The sequence below is a fragment of the Halichoeres trimaculatus genome, unplaced genomic scaffold (assembly GCF_033239565.1).
Source record: "Halichoeres trimaculatus isolate MK-OKI-2021-1 unplaced genomic scaffold, fHalTri1.1 fHalTri1_scaffold_13, whole genome shotgun sequence".
NCBI classification, from domain to species: domain Eukaryota; kingdom Metazoa; phylum Chordata; class Actinopteri; order Labriformes; family Labridae; genus Halichoeres; species Halichoeres trimaculatus.
Window position 1 is genome coordinate 28,764,615 of NW_027437191.1, and position 21,723 is coordinate 28,786,337.

General features: G+C 39.6%; 1 protein-coding gene across 2 annotated transcripts in view; it reads left to right on the forward strand.

Moving 5' to 3' along the window:
• The first annotated feature begins 4,398 nt into the window (after positions 1-4,398).
• The window catches only part of ncoa1 (nuclear receptor coactivator 1), a 68,607-nt gene continuing 51,282 nt past the window's right edge, over positions 4,399-21,723 (forward strand). For both annotated transcript variants that reach the window (XM_074685758.1, XM_074685759.1), the window contains exon 1: positions 4,399-4,968. The gene's annotated coding sequence lies outside the window, so the exon portion shown is untranslated. The remainder of the gene's footprint in view (positions 4,969-21,723) is intronic.

Sequence of the window (21,723 nt, forward strand, 5' to 3'; positions counted from 1 at the left end):
TCGATCTTGGACATGAAGCTAACAAAGAGCTGCAAAATACTTTTTGAAACGTTTTTTTTGTAACACCTCAGATGAAGTGAAAATTGGCTGATGATTTTTGTGAAAGAAAATACAAATGCCAGTTGATGAATGGGAAGCAGAAGCGATAGAATGATATATGGCTGGATGGATAGATGGATGGATGGATGCAATGAAAAATGGTTGGATTGTTGTATAGACAAATGAGTGGATGGATGGATACATAGGTTAACTGGTAGGAAGATAAAAAAAAAAAGTGGACGGATAAATGAATCGATAGACTTATAAAAAGATAGACAGGTGTATGTGTAGATGGCTGGATGGATGGAAGGATGAAAACATTGATAAAAGGAAGAATAAATGATTGTACAACACATAGAAGGACAAAAAAGGTATAGATGGAAAGATTAATGTATGTATTGGGTATATTTGTTTGTATGTAGGGATAGATAGATAGATAGATAAATAGATAGATAGATAGATAGATAGATAGATAGATAGATAGATAGATAGATAGATAGATAGATAGATAGATAGATAGATAGATAGATAGATAGATAGATAGATGGATGGATGGATGGATAAACGTATAGACAGACAGATGGATAATTAGACATACGGACAGATAAATAGATGGATGGATGGATAGAAACATGGGTAAAAAGATGGATGGATAGAAGGATGGACAGACAGATGGTTGGATGGATGGGATGATGGATGGATGGATGGATGGATGGATGGATGGATGGATGGATGGATAGACGGACAGATGGATGAATAGACATAGGGACAGATAAATAGATGGATGGATGGGTAGAGGCATCACTAAAAAGATGGATGGATGGATGGATGGATGGATGGATAAACGGATAGACAGACAGATGGATAATTAGACATACGGACAGATAAATAGATGGATGGATGGATAGAAACATGGGTAAAAAGATGGATGGATAGAAGGATGGACAGACAGATGGTTGGATGGATGGGATGATGGATGGATGGATGGATGGATGGATGGATGGATGGATGGATGGATGGATGGATGGATAGACGGACAGATGGATGAATAGACATAGGGACAGATAAATAGATGGATGGATGGGTAGAGGCATCACTAAAAAGATGGATGGATGGATGGATGGATGGATGGATGGATAGACTGATGGACAGACAGATTGACGGACAGATGGACGGTTGGATGGATGGATGGATGGATGGATGGATGGATGGATGGATGGATGGATGGGTTGATGGATGGTTGGGTTGATGGATGGTTGGGTTGATGGATGGATGGATGGATGGATGGATGGATGGATGGATGGATGGATGGATGGATGGATGGATGGATGGATGGATGGATGGATGGATGGATGGGAAATGTCTTATTTTGATTTGCATCAGGGCCTCCTTATCACCTACACTAGAAAACCAGATCACCAGTCAAAGAAATGAATTCCTTCAGACTTTTCTGTCCTGTTGAGGTTCCATTCCACATAACCATCATAACCAAAAACCATACATCATACATCATTCTGCTGCAACCAACAACAGAGCAGGGGGAGTGTCAGCCTCTCACCTTTAACTCTACAAAACCACAATAACATAGGAGGAAGCAGAACTGTTGTGTGACCTGTTTTAATAACTAATGTAACCGCTCCTTTAAATGAACTCTCCCATGGTTGTATAAGTCAAACATAGCTGTACGTGTTAACATGTCTGTATATGTTGATCATGGCTGCATTTGTTCAGCATGGCTGCATATATTAAGCAAAGCTGTGGGTACTTCTGGAGCCTGTTCTCTGACTGACAGGCATCTGAGCTGTGACAGGTAATGATGTCTGGGATTTGAGCCAACTGAGCGCATAGCAGCAGCAAATTAAGCGTGGGTTATTTTCATATTTTACATTAACCTGCTGTCTTTCACACACTAACCTACATGTTTTTAAAATAGACTGTGTGACTCATCTCCAACTTCCAGCGCCCTTTTCGGGCAAGCTGTAATGAGGTGTACAACAATTATTACGCTGGAATAGGAAAAGACAAACAAACAGTCATTAATCAGCTCCAGTTTTAGAATTACTGGATTAAATGAGTCATAGCTACACACTTTGAATACTACAGACTCTACAAGTGACCAATTAACATATTACACACGGTATGATTACCTCAGTTTGTATATCCCAGAATAACTCCCACATGCTTTCATTCATATATAATTTCATTACAATGTCAGATTGTATCACACAGAAGAGGAACTCCATGGAGGATGAGATGTTTTGCTTGTTTATCTTCAAACAGCTGCAGAGTCTTTATGAGTGAGACAGCATGCATGAACGGTGGACCGGAGGAAACGTGCTGTTTACAGTGTGTCCATACTCTGACAGCGCAAAGTCCACAGCAGATGTAGCACTGAAGCTGCAATGTTAGAGATTGGATGTTCACTTGATTCAGTTATGCTTTCAGTTATGTAGAAGGGCATTTTTCAGCTTATAGTTGTGACTGATTTTGGTTACTTTCCTCTTCTCTTGTTGTTTCCATCATCTTGTTTTCCTTTCAGGCACATTTTGTTTCAGATCAAAACTATTAAATATCTGACCAAGTGAAGACATATAATAGTATGACAGTATTTTCTTTTCTCCAATGACAAATGAAGACTTATAATGTGATTCAATAAAACCCCACTGCACTAAAACTGAAAACTCACTTCATGTTTTAAACAGAATGTATATTATAAATGTTAAAAACCAAAAGAAGGTTAATGAAATGTCCACAATGGCTCAAAAAATAAAAATAGAAAATAACACAATTAGTTTTGCACAAGAATGTGAAATAAAATAATGTCCATAAAGTTGGAACAAATATTTTCTCTATCTTTTCATTGAATGATTCACAATAGAATTTATTTTTTATAAAGTGTATATCTCCTCAAACTTTATTGATCAGTCTTTTCCAAATGTACTACATTGAGAATTTAAACCACATTTAACTTTGGCAGGTCACAATTATTTCATGAGAAAGCTTGAAGAAAAAAAAAAGATATACATCCAAACATTTAGATTCAAATTCAGATTCAGAATATTTATTGTACCCTCAAGTAAGTTTTGTTTACAGTGAGTTAGTGCTCACGTTTTGTAACACACAGACAAGACTAGACAAGTGACAACAGTGCTTAGGCTAAAAAAAAACAAGGAGGACAGCCCCAAGAAAAAATAAGCAAGATAAGTTAAAACCAGTAGTTAAGATAAGTTAAGATAAGTTAAAAACAGCAGACAAGATGATAAAAAACTTGCAATTTATCCTCTGAAGACCCAGCGTCCACATATTTGGACATTATATTTCCGCCTACCAGACCCATGATACTTTTTTTTTTTTTTTTCAATTTTGACCTATTTGCCACATTTAGGGACACTGCCCACATCATCTTTTGGTGAAATCACAACATCACACCCATTTAAGAGAATTAGAACAACGTATTTATGTACAATAACACTACTACCAAACGCCTCATAGAGAACTCATAGCACAAATAATCCAACTTACCATACAAAGACCAAGTTGAGTTTTTATACTTATTAGGTCTTACTTAGCCCAAATAGCAAGGTAAATTAAAAATTGCACATCAGACAAAAGCTTGGGTCTTAAGAGGTTTAAAAAAAAACAAGATGAAAGCAACAGAGTAAGGAATAAAAACACAAGTTATGTTGCAGTTGCAGTTAAATTAGCTTAACTTGAATCTAACCGAAGCTGTGATGGTGATATTACAGTACAGTTCATTTTATAAGCTTGTGGATAGTCTATAAAAACCTGATGCAGTTAAGAAAAATAAAAAAAAATTATCATAATCAGTAAGACATGTGTAAAAAAAGTACACATATTTGCCTTGATAGTATCAGTTTCTTGTTTAAGCATTAACTGTTTATTTTTTATTATTTTTTATGAATATGTGCTTATTTGTTTTTCATAAATTAATGTAACGTGTCTTATATGAAAAGACACTAATTGCGGGTAATAAAGTTATTAACAACATAACGTCGTTCACATACATGTTCTGTGCCTTTATGAATAATGTAGCAGTCAGTGTGCAACACTATGTTCCAGACACTATGGATTCTGCTCAGTGCATCAACACGCGCTGCTGCACGAGGCCTGTAGTTTGAACCGCGCATCTACCAACACCGTACTACCTTTACTATCTCTGAGGTGTAGCCGAAGCACTACATACTACTACAGCATCGATAACGACGTGTCACTATTACTATGCAATTAACAGTCATGTCTTCTTTCTATCAACACAGCGGAGGCTTCAGCCCGCTGCTCCCCCACGTGAACGCGCCTCCGAGCTGAGTGCGCACGAGCAGCCCTGTTTGTTTGTGTTGAGAGATTGGAAATGGCGGAGAGCAGAGACCAAAGCGATAACTTGGGTTTGCATTTGCGAGTGCGCCGTCATTGAAACACTGAAACCACCCACAAGTGATTACCGGAGTTACTTGCGTGTTGCAGCTGCCGATGGGATACGAGTCAGACACAGCGGAGAGGGATTTTCGGAACAAGGTTTTGATTCTAGCGAGCTGGTTAGCGAGCTAAGCTAACCGTGCTAGCCTAAAGTGGTGTGTGATTTTAACTACGCAGGCTTGTTTGTCAACATAAGCTGACGTTAAATCCTTGCGAGCCAGCTAGTGTACAACTTTTACCCGCTTCCCAAGCTAACCCAGTCGGGTTTACAACATGCTCGCGTTATCTGACTGCGAAATCACCTCTCAGAGTAAGAGTGGATAAAAGTCAAACATCTGAGTAAGTTAAGCTGGTTAGCTAAGTGAGCTAACTGGCTTGTTTCACGCGCTGTCCAAGCTGCTGTTTGCATGGGAATTAATCATCCAGCGTGACATCTCACTGCAAGACAACCGAGGAGGGATCTTAATTTACAACGCAAACGGAGGACAAACACAGGTAAGCGAATGGAAAACACCGCCGCAGAATGCATGACAACATGTCAAACCGTGGTTTAACTGCAGCGGAGCATATGCTCGGGGCCTCCAAACACGCCTGACTCATTGTTGATTTTTCCACATAACGTTGCTACAATTCACCGACACCATCTTCCCTGACTGAATACATAACGTGCAGTGGTGCTCGCTGGGACATTTTGCTCCTTCACCACCTGCAAAGAAAGACACCAGGCTGTTCTTACCTTCATTAATCCAACTGTGCAACAACCCATCTGTGCAATACTATGAGTTGATACTCGCATAATAACATTCTTATGTAATCTCGTTTATACAATTTGACGATAAGATTTGAATCACTACTTCAGATCGCTTTATCAGCGTACTATCTGTTATTGCATGAACAGATCCGTGCACATTATATAATTTGTGATTATTGCTATATCTGCTGTTCCTTTTATCCCCTTTATCACATCTCTAATATTTAATTTCGGATCTCTTCTTAAGATCCTTACTTATTTTTCTAACATCTGAATAACAAAGTTTGGTTTCTCCCGTAAATACAGCGTTGTTACCTTGAGATAACGAGACAAATTGATATATTAATGTCAGAAAATGTCAAAAAATTGCACAGATCTTGAGAACACATCAAGAAATTACTCTATATTTGGTTCACAAAGTAAATAAAATGTGTAGTTGCCTGTCAGCTCAAGTGTTCTGTACAAACCTAATATACTATATCAGATATCTTTTATCAAACAGCACCTGCCCTAGTTAGAGAAACATATTTCACCTTCTGATGAAATAAAATTTCATTCATGATCTGTCAAACTTTCGTCTTAAATCTGAACACTCAAAGGGCAGTTTGACCTCTTTCTGAAAACCCTCTGGTCATGTTAGGATACCCCACACATACAGCTTGTGTACAATGCTAGAGAGATACAAAGAAAGAGTACAATAGCTTCACGCACCCTTTGGTGAAGATGTAAGCATCTGATTAGCATTAATGTAATGGAGACTGATTCACCTCATTTGACCCCATTTTTGGCTGATAGTCATTGTGATCCTGTGTGCTGCTCTGAGGATGTTTCAGCCTTGTCTGTTTATATCAAAAAGTCTGGGAGAAATTGGTTGACAAGCAAATGAATTAGAAGTTCAGAGTTGTTCAGACCTTTACAGTTTTGCATGTTGCATTAATTTTGCATTGATTTTTTTGTACTTCATATATTTATAAAACTAAAATGGCGAAATCTGTTTTCCTTTTATGTCAAAGAAGAAACATATTCTTAAAATCTCCTCAGTCACAATCATCTTAGTTATAGTTGTACAAGGGCAGAGTCCTGCACGGGTCCAATTTTCAAGATCCACCCCACCCCGACCCGGGGATGTACAAACCCGCACCCGAACCGCAAACCTGCGCATCAGCCCGATAAGTACCGCAACCCGATCCGACCCGTTGAAATACAATCCGCAGCCCGACCCTTAACCTTATTTAAAGTAATCATTTTGGGTCATATTGCCTGAAAATTGAATGGTATATCGTCATAGTTCAGATGCCAGTGAGTAAACAACGCACCTGAATGAAGCAACTCTTCCAATAAAAGCCCGACTCCAGCTCCATCATCAACCCTCTGTGATTCTTTCACATACAACTGTAAAATCACTCGTTTTTAAGTTTAATGCTTTTAAACTTTTAATCTCTTAAAAGGACTTTAACATGTGTAATAGTAGACTTACTTTCTGTCCAGACCTAAGCGACGCTCAGAAGGTCGCTTTGGTCATTTCTCACATCACTTATTGCCTGTCTTGTTGGCCAAAGAGACCACACTCATACCACCGGATCCGTCTATAATCAGGCACTAAAGGTACTGGACAAAAAACCTCTTCATTATCATCATTGCAGTATTCTTAGTAGGTATAAAATATTAAGTTTTGACAATTAAATTTTATTTACAAACTTAAGAAATATCTTTAAAATTGTCAATAACATTGCTCCACCTCCATTAAAAAAAATTGTTCAACTTTACTCTGAGCAAACAACCCGAACATCTTGCTCGACAGTTCACAGAAACTGTGCTGTCCTAAAAAGATCCTCTGCCTTTGCTCGAACAGCTTTTTCATTCAAAACCATTAAACAATGGAATCAACTCCCAGACAGTCTGAAATGTTCTGTAGATCTAAACATTTTTTCTAGAAATCTAAAGAAATATATTCTTGATAACCAACTGTGTCAGCATCAGTCCGGTTGATTTTGTATATAGGATTTGACACTGATGTATAATAATTTTAAATGAGCTAATGTATTGTGTTTTGTAATAGTTTTTAACATAAACAGTTATGTAATTGCATTGTGATTGTTGTGAACCTGCCCAGGGACTGCAGATGGAAATTAGCATTTGCTAAATCTGGTACAAAGCATCTTTTCTATTGAAAGATTAATGTATTTGTACATGGTCCCTGTCATATAAATCAATAAAGAAAGAAAGGTACGAGCCGTGATCATGTCACAACCATGGATGTATTATATCAGTAATATATGGTCACAGCCTTACAACCAGCTTACAACTTACGTTTTATTTTATTGTATTTATTATTATTTTATATTAATTTTGATGTGTCAGACTAAAACCTGCGACCTGACCCGTTTTTAAAAACCACCTGCAAATCAGCTGTTTTTGCGGGTACCCGACCCTGTGCAGGACTCTGTACTAGGGATGACATCATTTTTAAAAAATCTTTCTTAGAAACTCTCATTGTTTAGAATGACAGTACTTAAAGATGCAGAAATATAGTGCACAGCGCAATTACAGTGTTAAAGGAGTGTCTGAATTTGCATATAAGTGATCTGCTCTCCTTTCCTGACACCTTAAAAGTCAGTCACGTAGCCAACATGCTGTTGCTTGTTGTTGGTGTGTGTCAGTTGTCCTCATGTGCACAGAATAGGTCACATGATCATTAGAAATAGCAGCTGCTGACACTGATATTTAACTTTCTAGACTTAAATCTGCTAACGCCGCTAATATGCTAATAATTTCATGCATGGTTTTTCATTTTGTGATTATTGGAACATCCTATTCTTTAACTGACTGAAGGTTGGTTGTTTCTAAGAGCAGTGTTGGCATTGCAGTAGATAGGTTATGAAGGACATTAGAGCATTGGTTTTATTTGTCCTCTTTGTGAAGTCAAATAGCTGTAGCTGTTTGGGTGAAGAGTTGTCCTGTTTGGGAAGAGTTTTGTCTGTAAAGTGTTAATACCGTCTGGTTATGAGGTTGAATTGTACTTGTCCTTCTTTAAACACGTCTGGAGAAGTTTTCCACAGGAGCACCTTTATTTGTGAGTGAGAAAAAAACAGTTTGTTTCATTTTTTTTAACAAGTGGTTTAAGTGTTGGCATTTGCCTAAAACTGCTGCGATTATACTATGATATGCTGGATGAGAAACAGCACAGAATGCTATTAATCTCAGATTTATCCTCATGCAGCCACTTATAACCAACAGAATCCCTGTCATCACTATAAAATCTTGATTTCCTTAAATAATTTGTTTAGCTCGTTAATTCAATTCTCTTAATTAAATTGGCTGTTTCTTTGAGCTCGCTGATAGCAGCCTGGCTGTCTGTTTGTGTAGCATTGGAGCACTGCAGACTTTGCAATGCTCTAAGTAAAAACATTGTAGCTGGGCCTCTCTGGGGTAAGATGTGGCCCAGATAAGGCTCAGGATATAGAGTTCACTGTAGGCCTCTATTATTCAGTTCAAAGTTTGCCACTCTGCTGCCACAGTGACTGCCTAAGGACACGCTAACTGTAAACAACTCAAGAAAAACACTGGAGTAAGACGGTGGAAAGAGGCCTCTCACCTCTCCATACTTTGACCACATGAGCCAGGCTTATCAAAAGTTTTGTTGTGGATTAAAGATTGAAAAATACACACAATTTGATATCTTTTCAATGAAGCATGCTCTTTCTCTTCCTCTTAGATTCAGCAGCATTAACCTGATCTTATCACAGCGTAGTGACACACTAACACACTGCAGTTTTACCCCTCGTCTCAAAGATAGAGTTTGTGCATACTGATGTGGAGGCAGATAAGGAGGAAACTGTAGTATCAACACAATCCTGATATCACAATCTCATGCATTTTCAGTTCATTCTGCTCAAAGCAACAGCAAAAGCCTTTCCTTGCCTGACTCTACAAACAATCTGTGAAGCCCACCTAAAGATGAGCCACATTCGAGGCAAATTGTTGGGAGTGGGAGCCCTCCTCCTCCCAGCTAAGCTCTGTGTCTGTATGGAGAATGAGCAGCCATTTTAGCACTCAGCAGTGCTGCTGCAGCCTGCCTGACACTGTCACAGCATTCTTCTGCTGTAGCTGTAGTATGTGAGCATGCTGGTTTGTTTTTCAACCCTGTGAGGACACCTGCAAACAACCTGTTCAAGTGTCACCGTGCTGCTTTTATTTTGGCTCAGGAAAATGGATGAGTGTTGGGTGTGTAGAGGGATGAATCTGTGCAGCTCACCTGTCACTCTTTTTTTCTTTTTATAAATAAAATCTTGTGAATTTTCTCAGTGCCTTATTTCAGTTTCTGGTAGCTGCACATAATTTATTATTTATACTGTATATAAATATTATACTGTAACACCATTAAGGTCCTCACTAAGCTTGGCATGACCTGAATCAGTAACTCCAAATCAGCATCTTGTGATTTGGTTTTGCTTTACTCTTTCAACATTTTGGTGGTTTTGTCCTTAATTTTCTTAATTTAATTATGTTTAATCTTGCTCGATTATTGATTTATGTCATCCTTTCAAGAGGGAAGATTTATGCAAATCTACAGTTTAAGTTTTATTTGTTGTTTTGTCCTCTTGTCTGGGTTTTTCTCAGAAACTTTTCACACACTCAAATCCACCTGATTTAAATCAGTAACACTACCTTTTCTGTAGTTTCTCTACAGGAGGCTGAGCATCATAACATCATCAGCAAACAATGATATGCATCCTTAATTCAATTCTCATTTAAAGACTAGGAATATCTCAACGACCATTAGATTGATTTTCATGGAATTTGGTGCAGTCGCTCATTGTCCCAAGAGGATGGTACTGTATGAAACTCAACTTTCCCTGACTTTTCCCTTAGCGCCACCCACAGGTCAAAGTACCTGTACCATGTTAAATCTTTTAGCTTCTTTCACATAGGGGCATAATGGTACAGAAAAATCACGGTTCGGTACGTACCTTGGTTTTAGGGTCACGGTTTGGTACATTTTCGGTATAGTATGGAACAACGCAAAACCATTTGCTTTTTAAGCATGTTTATTAAACCAAAAACTTGCCATTATACAGCGAGGAGGGAGGCTCTTCAGGCTCCAGTTGGTCGTTAGCAGCAGCCATGATGCACAATTCAGACACAAGCTCCTGTGGCTACGGAAGCTCTTTGATATTCATCTTCTGATTGGCTCACCGTGAGACGTCACGTCCACATGATATGCACATGATCGCAAAGCACGAATCACAGACCACTTTCCTCATGAATATTAAAACGCCTTCCCTGCTCAGCCAATCATAGACGAGTACCTACGTGAATATTAAATAGCCATGTGAAGCAGCGTAAACTTACTGTACTCATTCGAATACAGCACTGTACCGAACCGAACGGCCTTATGGAGCGGTTTGGCACGGATACATGTACCGTTACACCCCTACTTTCACACAAGTTCTCGATGTAGCATCTTATTTTAAGCAATTTTGTTTTTTCCTGTGGCACCACCGTAGGGTTTTTTTAACCACAGAAACTTTCCCTCAGAACTACGCGCTTTTCAACCGTCAGAACCAGGATCTAAATTTACTTCTGGGTAGTACATGTTTTGGAGTTGCTTTTATGTTTGTCTCCCTACATCACCTGCTTCATTTACAGTCTTCTTGCCAAGAAGGGGCCGTTCACATGACCACCAAATATGCGGTTAGGCCTCGCGTTGACACGGAAACTGCGTTTTAGCCGACCTAAAATGCAACTTTTGACAACGGCCTCCAGAGTGGAATTTTTCTGAAGCGCTGCCGATACCTTTGCCGCCCGTTTTCAGTGTTAACACTACTCATACGGCAGTCCAACAGTACCATTGTTACGATCATCACGGACTTCCATGTTGTGCTTGTGCTGCTGAATCTGTGACTGTCTTTTAACAAAATTTGCATCTGTTGCTCCACTTCTGCACTTAGTATACCCCAATACACCAGGTGATCGGCTCAACTCTAGTTTGGTGCAGATCTACCAAAAGCGGCCTCTGGGCAAGACAGTCACAGTGCCACCTATGGGCCTGGCATGCTTACTACTGCATTTTCAGTCCCTCAGTGTTTCTGTTTAAACACAGGTTTTTTTACTGTGTTGTAGCGTTTTTGGATGAAACGTTGTCGTGCAAAAGGTGTTTACGATCCTCCAGAGTATTCCTGTTTGAAAAGCTATCAGTATTGATATTAGTACTGTTCTTAGCTCAGCTTTTCTAGGTCCTTTTTGCTAGCTGGAAATGCTTGCTAACATGTTTACAAGATGCACAAGCTACACTACAACATGAAAATGTAAGAGATGCACTGATCCAACTTTTAGGTCCAGAAATGAGAAATACAGAGAGCGTAGAACTGAGTTGAATAGACCTGCCCTATGGATCGACCCTTTGGAACTGATACCAGAGCTAACTTTTGGAGTCAGTAACCATTGCCATCAATATCTGATCTAACTTTTTTAATCTTTGTGAGCCTTACATCATCACAACAGATGTGTTTATATATCTGGAGAAATGGGCCTTTCAACTCTCGATCTTGCAGCCAGCCTCAAGTGGACATTCGAGGAACTACATGTCTTTGCACATCTGCATTACATTGATCGTAGTGTTGGTGACTGTTTGTTCACACCATTGCATTGAAGTTTTATATAACATCTTAAACCTTAAAAAACCTTTATGCAAACATTTGCTTTCCAGTAATCAAGATATGATACCTCTCTGCTTACATACCAGAAAACGTCAAAGAAATCAAAGACATTTCTGTGGTCAGGAAATGAGCTTGTTGTTTGTGTATGAAATAGAGACACTGTTGCCACAAATATACCATGAACTAGATTCGTATCAGTAATGTCACTGTTTGTTATTTAATAGCCAACATACCAAAGATAGATCTGTGTCAGGCTGATATAGGCTGACGTATTACCCCATCTTTACCAAACAGTTTTGAAGTTCACTCAATCTGATGTAATTGCCCGGCCTTAAACTTTGCTCACACTGGCCTCTGCACACACTTTCCATGTGTTTACCAAAGAAACAGAAAACACAGATTCTACACTGCTGCTTGGTGTCATATCTGTAAGCTTTTGGGAGTATATATTTATTTTTTTCTGGGTTACAGAGTAGTAGTGGGTTGTCTTGGCAGGTGAGGCAGAAAGTAATCCTCACAAAGCTTAAATTTCATCAACCCACAGCGTGTGGTTTCTTGTTTGTTTACTGAAGGAATTTGAAGGAATAGTTTCTTTTTTTTGCTGCAGTTTGTCTTTATCCAGGTGTGAAGTCTACAGATTCTGTGTTGTTCAAACATCCAGTGAAGGGTTTGTTTACACAGTCCTGGCAAATTACTGTTATCACAATCAGATAGAATAAACTCTTGTCTTTAGATTTTGTGTTTGAGATCTTCTTTGATAGTACGCTGCGGGATGTGGAGAAGCAGAAACAGATCAGCTCTAGGTGCAGCCTGCATGCTGTTGTTTGTCCCTCGATTCCAGCTCTCTAAGGCACACACACATGTATACACGCTGTACTGTATTCAGCTGCTGCGAGCGAGCAGAATGCAGGGGAAGAAGAGAAAAGCGCCGCTACTTTCGACTCCTCGCTGCCTTCCTGCTGTCAGAGCGATGGCCTACATTCTCGCCTGTAAAGAAAAAAAAATGCCTGTGCAGCAGACTGTGAGAATTTGTGAGGGGTTGGGAGGAAATGGAGGAAAGGAGAACAGGTAAGGGCGAAGAATGAGAGAAACAGAAAGACCTCATACAGGAAGAAATTGATAGGGCGAACGAGAAAACAGAGCAAGGAGAATGCGGTTTGTTTTGAGTGAGTCAAGCCCCAGTGGCCCAGTTTTCGTGAACAAGGTCAGGCCACAATGAGAAGAGTCGCACAACAGTTCCTGCCTCCCCATGTGGATGTTGTAGGTGTTTCTGATGAAGAGCGTGTGCCTGAATAACATTACTGGAAATGAAGTCACAGAATGGAGGGAACTTTTCACCACAGGTGCTTTATCCTCTGTGAACGTGTACTTGTTCTGTGAACTGAGGAAACTGCGGAGTGAGCAACAGGAAGTTCAGCAGTTGTCGTCGTCTCACTTAAGATATGGAATCAGCTGTGTGAAGTTAACATGTGGTGTTGTTACCAACTTTTGTTTAGTGAGAAGTCAGGTCTGTAAGACTTTGGCAGGGTCGGCGGGGTGGGAAAGTTCCTCTGAGAAACTTTGCTGTGAAAATTTACAGTAACAAAGTTTTTAAATTTTTGGCTCCAGATCCTTTTTTATGCTGAATATAAGCCTTTGACTACAAGCAGATAGTAACACGGATTACATTATTCTCAGTTTGACAGAAATGGATATTATCGGCACTTAATCGTATTGGCGGATGTTAGCTCAAAAATAAAATATAGGATATCAGCCAACACACCAAACTCCATTTATATAATAAACCGATAAATAATGGGCTGAAGTTGTCCAGCATGGAAAATCACCTACTCTTCCACTCATTAACAGTCTCAAGAATGCATCCAGGTACCTAAACATGGTACCTTTTGATTTTATGTGAATTGGTACTCGGTGCTTTTGGCAGAATTCGGTCAATACCTATAAATTACTTAATTCGGTACCCATTCCTAGTGAAAAGGTCTTCATTTTTCACTTTATGATCCTTTCCTGTCTGTTTTCTGTCCCTCTCATGTGACAGGGTGGCGAATGCAAGCAGTTAAAAAAGGGAGAAGAGAGGAGTCAAAGCAACAGGTGTTAAATAATATGGACAGCATGAACGACTGAATATTTCAGCCTTCAGCCAACATTTTTAAGCAATTTCATGCATTTTCTGAGAAAGGCCTTCCGGTGCCTTTTATAAATGTTAATTGAGTTTAATAGCTTTTGTGATATTATTTTAACAATGTGATACGTGTGTCCACCTTTTTTTTTTAATACAACATGATATATTCAATGAGGAAAGACATACGGAAGTAAAAAATATAAAATGATAAGATCTAAGAAATAAAAATAAAAATACAAATATAAAGAAGTAATAAATTGAATATACGTATAAAATATAAATATGAACATTTGACTAAGAATATGGTTCAAAGATAGAGACACAAATTATGGATTATTGCACAATATGATACCATACAATACGAAGAAACTTTTCAATCTTTGCTGCTTTTGTCATCATATACCATCTTAGTTTTGGATCTTTGCAAAATTCTGTCAATAACATATCTTTTAACATGCAAGGCAGTTTTATTTTGATGGCACGTTTTGGCAACAAGGCAGTTCAAAAGATGACATTAAACCCCCAGCAAAGAAAAAAGCAAAACAGCAAAATTTGAAGGTTAAAGTATTGACAAATGTTAGAGTACAGGCATAAAAAGTTACAGTTCAGAGTTATGAGATGGAATACATATTTACATAATTTGTTAAAATATTCTGAGAGCTTTCAGCAGACCTGATGTACTAACATGATATCACAGGAAACTTTTCTAAATTGGGTTTGTGCGAATTGGGCATCTTTAAGAAATTATACTTAATGTTAAAAGATCACACACAGGTGAGAGACACTGTAGGAGGTGGGGCAGGATGCTCTGCTGTGTGCATAAAGGGAGGAAACCTGCCAGTGCAGGTAAAGTAAGCCGTTTGCGGACACACTGACAGATCTAATAGCAGGATTAATTGATGGATGACACAACACAATATAGAAAAGGAAGAATGTGACACATTTGTTTTAAACTAGACTGCTGCTCACAGCTGCTCCCCAGCAAAAGGAAAATGCAAACAGAAAGCAACCCAGTCCTGTGTCTATACATCACAGGTGCTGAAAGGGCTTCTGTGAAGGATACACCTGTCTATCCTCAATCATTATTCCCGCAGTGAGCTCCCGCTCTACTTGAGATGCATTTGAGGATTTGAGGCACCCTTCAAGATGACTGTGATTGATTTTGGGGTCACAGGCAGGAGATGGAGGCAGAGAGGAGATGAGGTGGCACGGAATAGTGAATGAGAGCTGAGTTATATGTTTGCTGTGACTGGAGGGCTGTATTCATGTCAGAGGAGGGGGTGAGTGATTCAGGATCTAGAGATACATTCAAGGAACTTTTGTCTCCAAACCTTCATGAGGTATACTCCCAGGTAGAAATGACTAATGTCAGGTGACTTTGAGAAAAGTTGTAAAGCGAGCCATGACAGCATTTTTTCACTAATAACCGTGTTGTCATTGAGAACGTTCCAGTTTTACTTTCATTTCATGGTAAAATGCCGACTTCAGGCCTGTGACTCGGGCCTGAGGGATTTATTATGCAAGGTGAACATGTGGAGAGGAGCTGGGGAGGAGTGGAAGCTAGTTATGTCAAGTAAATTTATGTTTATGGGATAAAATCCCAAACCGCACATTTGCCTAAAGGGGGGGCATCGACGAAGCATGCAGCTCCTCTACCTTTACACTGTCTGTAGAGATTTAAGGAAGTACACCTTAAAGAGACTCACAGTTTGACTCGCTAGATCACAAAGACCAAAGCACCCTGTGTGAGAAACTTTAGCACACATGAACGTCTGTAACAGCTTTGCCTTTCTCTGGAGTCAGGGGGGAAATCAGTTTGATTTATTGCACAGCAGAGAGGCTGCAGAGGAGTACACCTCCTGCATCTGTGATGTCTAGACTGCTGCCATTGACTGAAGGGACCAGGGGACCAGGAGGAAGGGAGGTGTGGAGAAGGGAACAATGCACTGCAAATGTTTACTGATTGTGATCTCGATCTTTCGACGCTGGCTGTTGGTTTATGACCATTTAACGTGCTGCAGTTATGTCACACCTCTGTCTTGTTTCAGACGTCTTTAAAGAAAGATATGATTGGGAAATGTCAGTGTCTCATGTATTTAAAGATTATATACGCTGTGGTGAAATCCAGGCATTGTTGCATTTCATTGTTGGCTGTAATTATGCAATACATTCACTTTACGTCACAGGGTAATCTTAAGTATATTACAGGTCATTAAAGGACCCATTGTAAAGTCTGTGTTTGTCATTTCCCTGCATGCATAACGAGCTAAAGCCGCTGCCTCTCAGATATTCAAAGGAATGTCCACTGAGCTCCTTTCACTCTCTCCTTTGTTAAAATAAAGGTCACAGAGGTGTGTTTTGTTTTTTTGACGGCTAAATATATCTGAAAGGACAAACAGGTTTGGCGAGATGACTGGCGAGAAAGAAGTGTTGCAAACAAACCGGGGTGAAAAAAATGCCTGTGTGAAAACAGGTTAGGGAATTCCTGTCAAACCTCAGTTTACCTAAATCTGGAGAGTTATGTCCCCATAGCAGATTTTTGACCCAGATTCATTGAATTCTCAACAGTCCCATAGTATGCAAAAATCACTTTATCAAGTCTTTTAGTGAAATTTGTGGGTCTTTGGCTTTCCTCCCAGCCCACAAAATGTGATATTTAATGACAAAACCTGCACTTAGTAGTGCTTGTGAATGTAAAATCCTGACCTAAAACGAGCCGTTTGGAATTTCAGGGATTTGCCAACGTCAGCATTTCCCTTTTTTGACCAATCAGGAGCAAGTCTGACCTGATTGGTCCACCGGAGCAGATACCCCCAAACCCCCTCCCTGCCCACTCCCCTCCCTGGGAGGAGAATGCTGAAGTTGAAGAGCCATCACTGCTCTGTTTTTGGCTGTAAACAGCCACATAGTTCCATGCACAAGCTTCCCATCTCCGAAGAAGACAAGACTAAGTGGCTAGAGTTCATTTATCAAGGAAATGTTCCAGCTACACTCAGTAAAACTGTGCATGTGTGTGCTCGTCACTTCACAGCCGACTGCTTTTCCAACTTTGGACAGTACAACAGAGGGCTAGCGAATAGACTGGTCCTGAATCCAGGCGCATTACCAACCATCCACCAACAAACCTCAGACCCTGGAAATGTGAGTATTTTAAATACTGTGTGCTGTGGAGCAGATGGAAGAGCTTTTCCTCAGTGTCCCCCCTGTTTCTGTGTTAGCTTCAGGATGCTAACTTTAGCTGTGGTTAGCCTGTTGTTGTAGCCTGTAATGTTACGGTAAATGAGCTTCACTGTTTTCTAAACATTGTGCACTCTGAGCTTGTGGTGCCACTCTCAGTGACACTGAAGAGCGGAGCAGTATCAGCGGTGGCTCATTTACATATGAAGGTCACGCCCACTAAATCAGAGCGTTCTGAACAGAGGGGCTACGAGAGCCTGGAAACAATGCTGCTGTGCTTGATTTGTTGGCTTTTTGGACCAAAACATGTTACTACCATTTCAAGAAGACATCAAAGATCCATATTAAACTGCAGAAAAAGAGCAAAATATGGGATCTTTAAAATGAGTTACTTCATACTCATAATTTTACTATGCCAAATCGATCATTTGGGCTGCCTTAGTTTAAAGCAAAATAAAGCAACAAGAGTACCAAGTTCTCTCATTGCTTGAATTTTCAGTCATTTTCTGGGATTAAAGCCTGAGATATTGCAGTACAAGTGTTTGATTATGTTAAAGTTTAAGATATTTTCTTCCACCATTCGTGTTATTTTCAAGTTGTAAAACTTTGAGAGATTTCGAGCTGTTAACTGGTCATAGTTTTTTGCAAGAGAGGTTTGGTGTGAATACCTCCTGTGATGCCTACTACTCATACTCCCAACGCCGAACGTTGTGCTTTTGATACTTTGACGTGTTACCGAGTTGAGTACAGCTAAAAAAATACTTCAAACTGATGTTAAAAACCTTCAGCCGATGTTGACACGAGCATGGTTTTGTTTTTAGGGAAGACTCAGTGTGTGTGTGTGTGTGTGTTCTCTGTTTTTGAAAAATGTTTGCAGAACATCCAATGTCAAGTGCCAGGTTATACAAAGAAAACCCAGGAAGCAAATAAACCTTTGCAGATAAGGCCGGGTGCATTGGATGCGTTGTGAAAAACACACCACCATCATTACGGCGCTCATAGAACTGTAATTATTGACCCACTCAGCTGTAATTAGCTGTCCTGGTGAGCCCTGGTGTGATTGATTGTTGTCATGTCGGCTAAAGTGTGTAAGCGTTTCGAAGTGCTGGGTGAGGACAAACGTGTTGTTTGCAGCACGTTTTCAGGTAATCGGACTGTAGTTTGAGATCACTGAAACTGTTTAAGCTTTTGTACCTTATGTAAGTCATAAAACTTATTCAGTATGATGTAAAAAAAAATTGTCATAATTTACTCAAAGTCAACATTATTTGTAAAGCACTTTAAAACAACCAGAACAAAGTGCTGTTCATATATAGGCAAAACAACAAAAAGATACAGGCAGAAGTTAACAATTGCATTAGTGCTAAAATAATTATTAAAAAACAAAAACGGGAGTAGAGTCCAAACAGTTTTGACAGAGTAATGTGGTTGGACAAGGTAGGGTAGAGCATTGCTAAGGTAGAGCATACAGCCAATCCAGGCTGGGATGAGCTCTGACCATGGCTCTTGTCTCTTTTCTAACATATCACTACAGACACGTCTCTTTACTTCCTCTCCTTTTTGTTTCTTTCTTACCCCAAACAACAGAGTAGTGGGAGGTAGGGCATACAGCCTAGACTGGGGTGAGTGTGCTTTGCCAAGTCAAGTTTTTTGACTTTGCCCTCCCTGATTTTTCTTAACCTTGCCTTTACTCTTTATTCTGTTTCCTCTCTCTTGTCTACTTTCTTTGTTATTTAGAGGGGGGAAGGTAGAGCATCCAGCCAAACAAGGCTCTTGCCCACACAAGCATCTCACTTTGGCTTTGTTTTTCTTGCCATCTTTCTAACATATCACTACAGACATATTTTCACTCCTTTTTAACATCCTTCCTTCCTGAAATTTACAGAGTAGGGAGGGGTAGAGCATGCAGCCTAATCTAGTCTAATGAACTTTTACTGTCTTTCCTGCATCTTATAACATCTGTTGTCATACTATTTTTTTGTTTCCTACTCTTACTGACCTTTGATTATAGTTCAGAAGTGGGGGGAGGTAGAGCATACAGGTATACCCGATAGAGGGAAACCTAACCCAGTCATCTTTATGTCCTGACTCTTCCTTTTTTCTCCTTACTTTCACTCCTTTTTGTTCCTATCTTCTTGTAAACGGCAGAGTTGTGGGAGGTAGGGCATACAGCCTAGACTGGGGTGAGTGCACTTAACCAACTCAACTTTTTTGACTCTGCCTTCCCTGACTTTTCTTAACCTTGCCTTTACTCTTTATTCTGTGTCCTCTCTCCTGTCTACGCTTTAGAGGGGGGAAGGTAGAGCATTCGGCCAAACTGGGCTTTTGCCCATTCAAGCATCTCACTTTGGCTTTATCTTACTTGTCATCATTCTAACATATCACTACAGACATATTTTCACTCCTTTTTATCATCCTTCCTTCCTGCAATTTAATTAGGGAAAGGTAGAGCATGCAGCCTAATCTAGTCAAGTCAAGTTTTTTTGTCTTTCCTGCATCTTATAACTTCTGTCATCATACTATTTTTTTGTTCCCTACTTTTTCTGACCCTTGATTAGAGTTCAGAAGTAAGGGGAGGTAGAGCATACAGGTAGAACTGATGGAGGGGAACCTAACCCAGTTATCTTTCATGTCCTGACTCTTCCTTTTCTTCCTTTTCTCCTACATCTCAACACACTTTTCTGTTTTCCATCTCTTCTCCTCTCCTTTCTCTTTCATTCCAGATTCGTTTAAGTTGGGGGCGGTAGAGCAGTCAACTTTCTTGCACTGACTCTGCCTTCTCTGCCTCTTTTTCTAACCTACCTATATATACTTTTTTTCTCTGTTTTCTCTCACATTGTCAAACTCATCTCTGATTAGGGTGGAGAAGGAGGAGGTAGAGCATGCAGCCTAATCCAATCAACTTTCCTTCCATGACTCTGCCTTCCCTGTTTTTTTATTTCTAACATCTCTTTACAAACCCTTTCCTCTGTTTTCTCCCTTTTTTCTTATCTTATCTCTGATTAGAGTAAATTAGTACGAGGGAGTAGGGGGAGGTAGAGCATACAGCCAGACCTACTTTAGGAGGAGCCCAAACAAGCTTTTCACACTGACCCTGCTTTATTTAAACATGTCTTTTTGTGCTTTTCATTTCATCTCACATCTTTATTTCTGTGTGTGGTTAGAACAAGAGGTTAGCGATAGCTTGAAGGGAAGGGGTTGGTTAAAGGATGCTGAAGCTAACAGTTAAGGTAAGGGAGGTGCCTGCATGATAACCTCCTGGATGCACTGGCTCTTGCTGCCTTTGTATCCTCATCTATCTTCATGTCTGGGTTTGGGTGACATTAGGAGCCATGTGGTATGCAAGTTATCAGTAGAGAATACTAAAATAAGAGCTTGATTGAATACTTTATTGTAGGCAGTCCAGTATTTTGTTTTCATGCATTTTCAAATTATAATATGGACAAAAATCAAAGCAAGAAGTCATTCACTGCGTGGCTGGAAGCTTGTGTTATTAAAAGTCTTTCTTCCTCTTTATTCTTGGTTGAATGGAGCCATAAATCAGCAATCATCTCATGAACAATCTGAGTGTGTTATGGCTGTGATTGTTGGCAGTGGTTCAGTGTTGCATAATAAGGTGTTAGACCAGAACTCATGACTGTATTGTGAGTGCTATAACATGTGATGTTCACACCAATTCAATGCATGAAGTGCGACTGGATTACAATAAAAATAAGATCTGAATTTGGGCTTTTTCATCAATCTTACTCCAGCTGATAACACGTGCTTGTATAAGCTGACTGACCTTTTCACATCTGTGCCATTTGTCATGTAGTCCTTGGACGTATTTACAATCACTGATAGATGCAGCGTAAAGACCATCATACTGTTCCAAAACAAAGCCAACGCTGCCGATGGTTAAAGTCGAAGGACGGATGAAGCTTCCTCTGAAACTTGAGGACTTTGTGGAATGCAGCATTATCCTCTTCTGATAGTGCTTCATACTTTTGTAACAACAAAGGAAATGGTCTGTGTTTTCTTTTACGTCCATTAAGGAGGCAGAAATTCCCTGAGAAGTTTGTCATCTCCACAATTTAAGAAGAAGATAATTCCCTTACATGTACTTAACAGTCTGGAACAGGTGTATGAAACTGTTAACCTGCAGTCATGTCAAATTGTATAATTCAAATTCAAGTTCCTTTCCCATTTTTATGTCACAAACCAGTCGAGGAAAAGTCTTTGAATGCCTGCCAGAAATGTCACATCTCATGATTAGGCTGGGTGTAATTTCAGTTCCCCAAATTTGTGGGTGGCTTTCACAGCTAAACTATCCCTGCAGCTGATTATGTACACTAATCTTGCTTGATTTAGCTGTAAAAAAAGACCTTACAGACATTCTGATTTCTTACTTATGCTGTAGTAAAGCAACATTTTTATCCCGGTCAGAAGTTTTCCTCCAGTGGATTTGTTGTGTTTTAGTTTTTTAACTCTTTCATACCTGTATTGTGGATTGTTTGCAGCTAAAACCTGGATTGTAATCAGTAAAAGACTTAAAAGAAAAC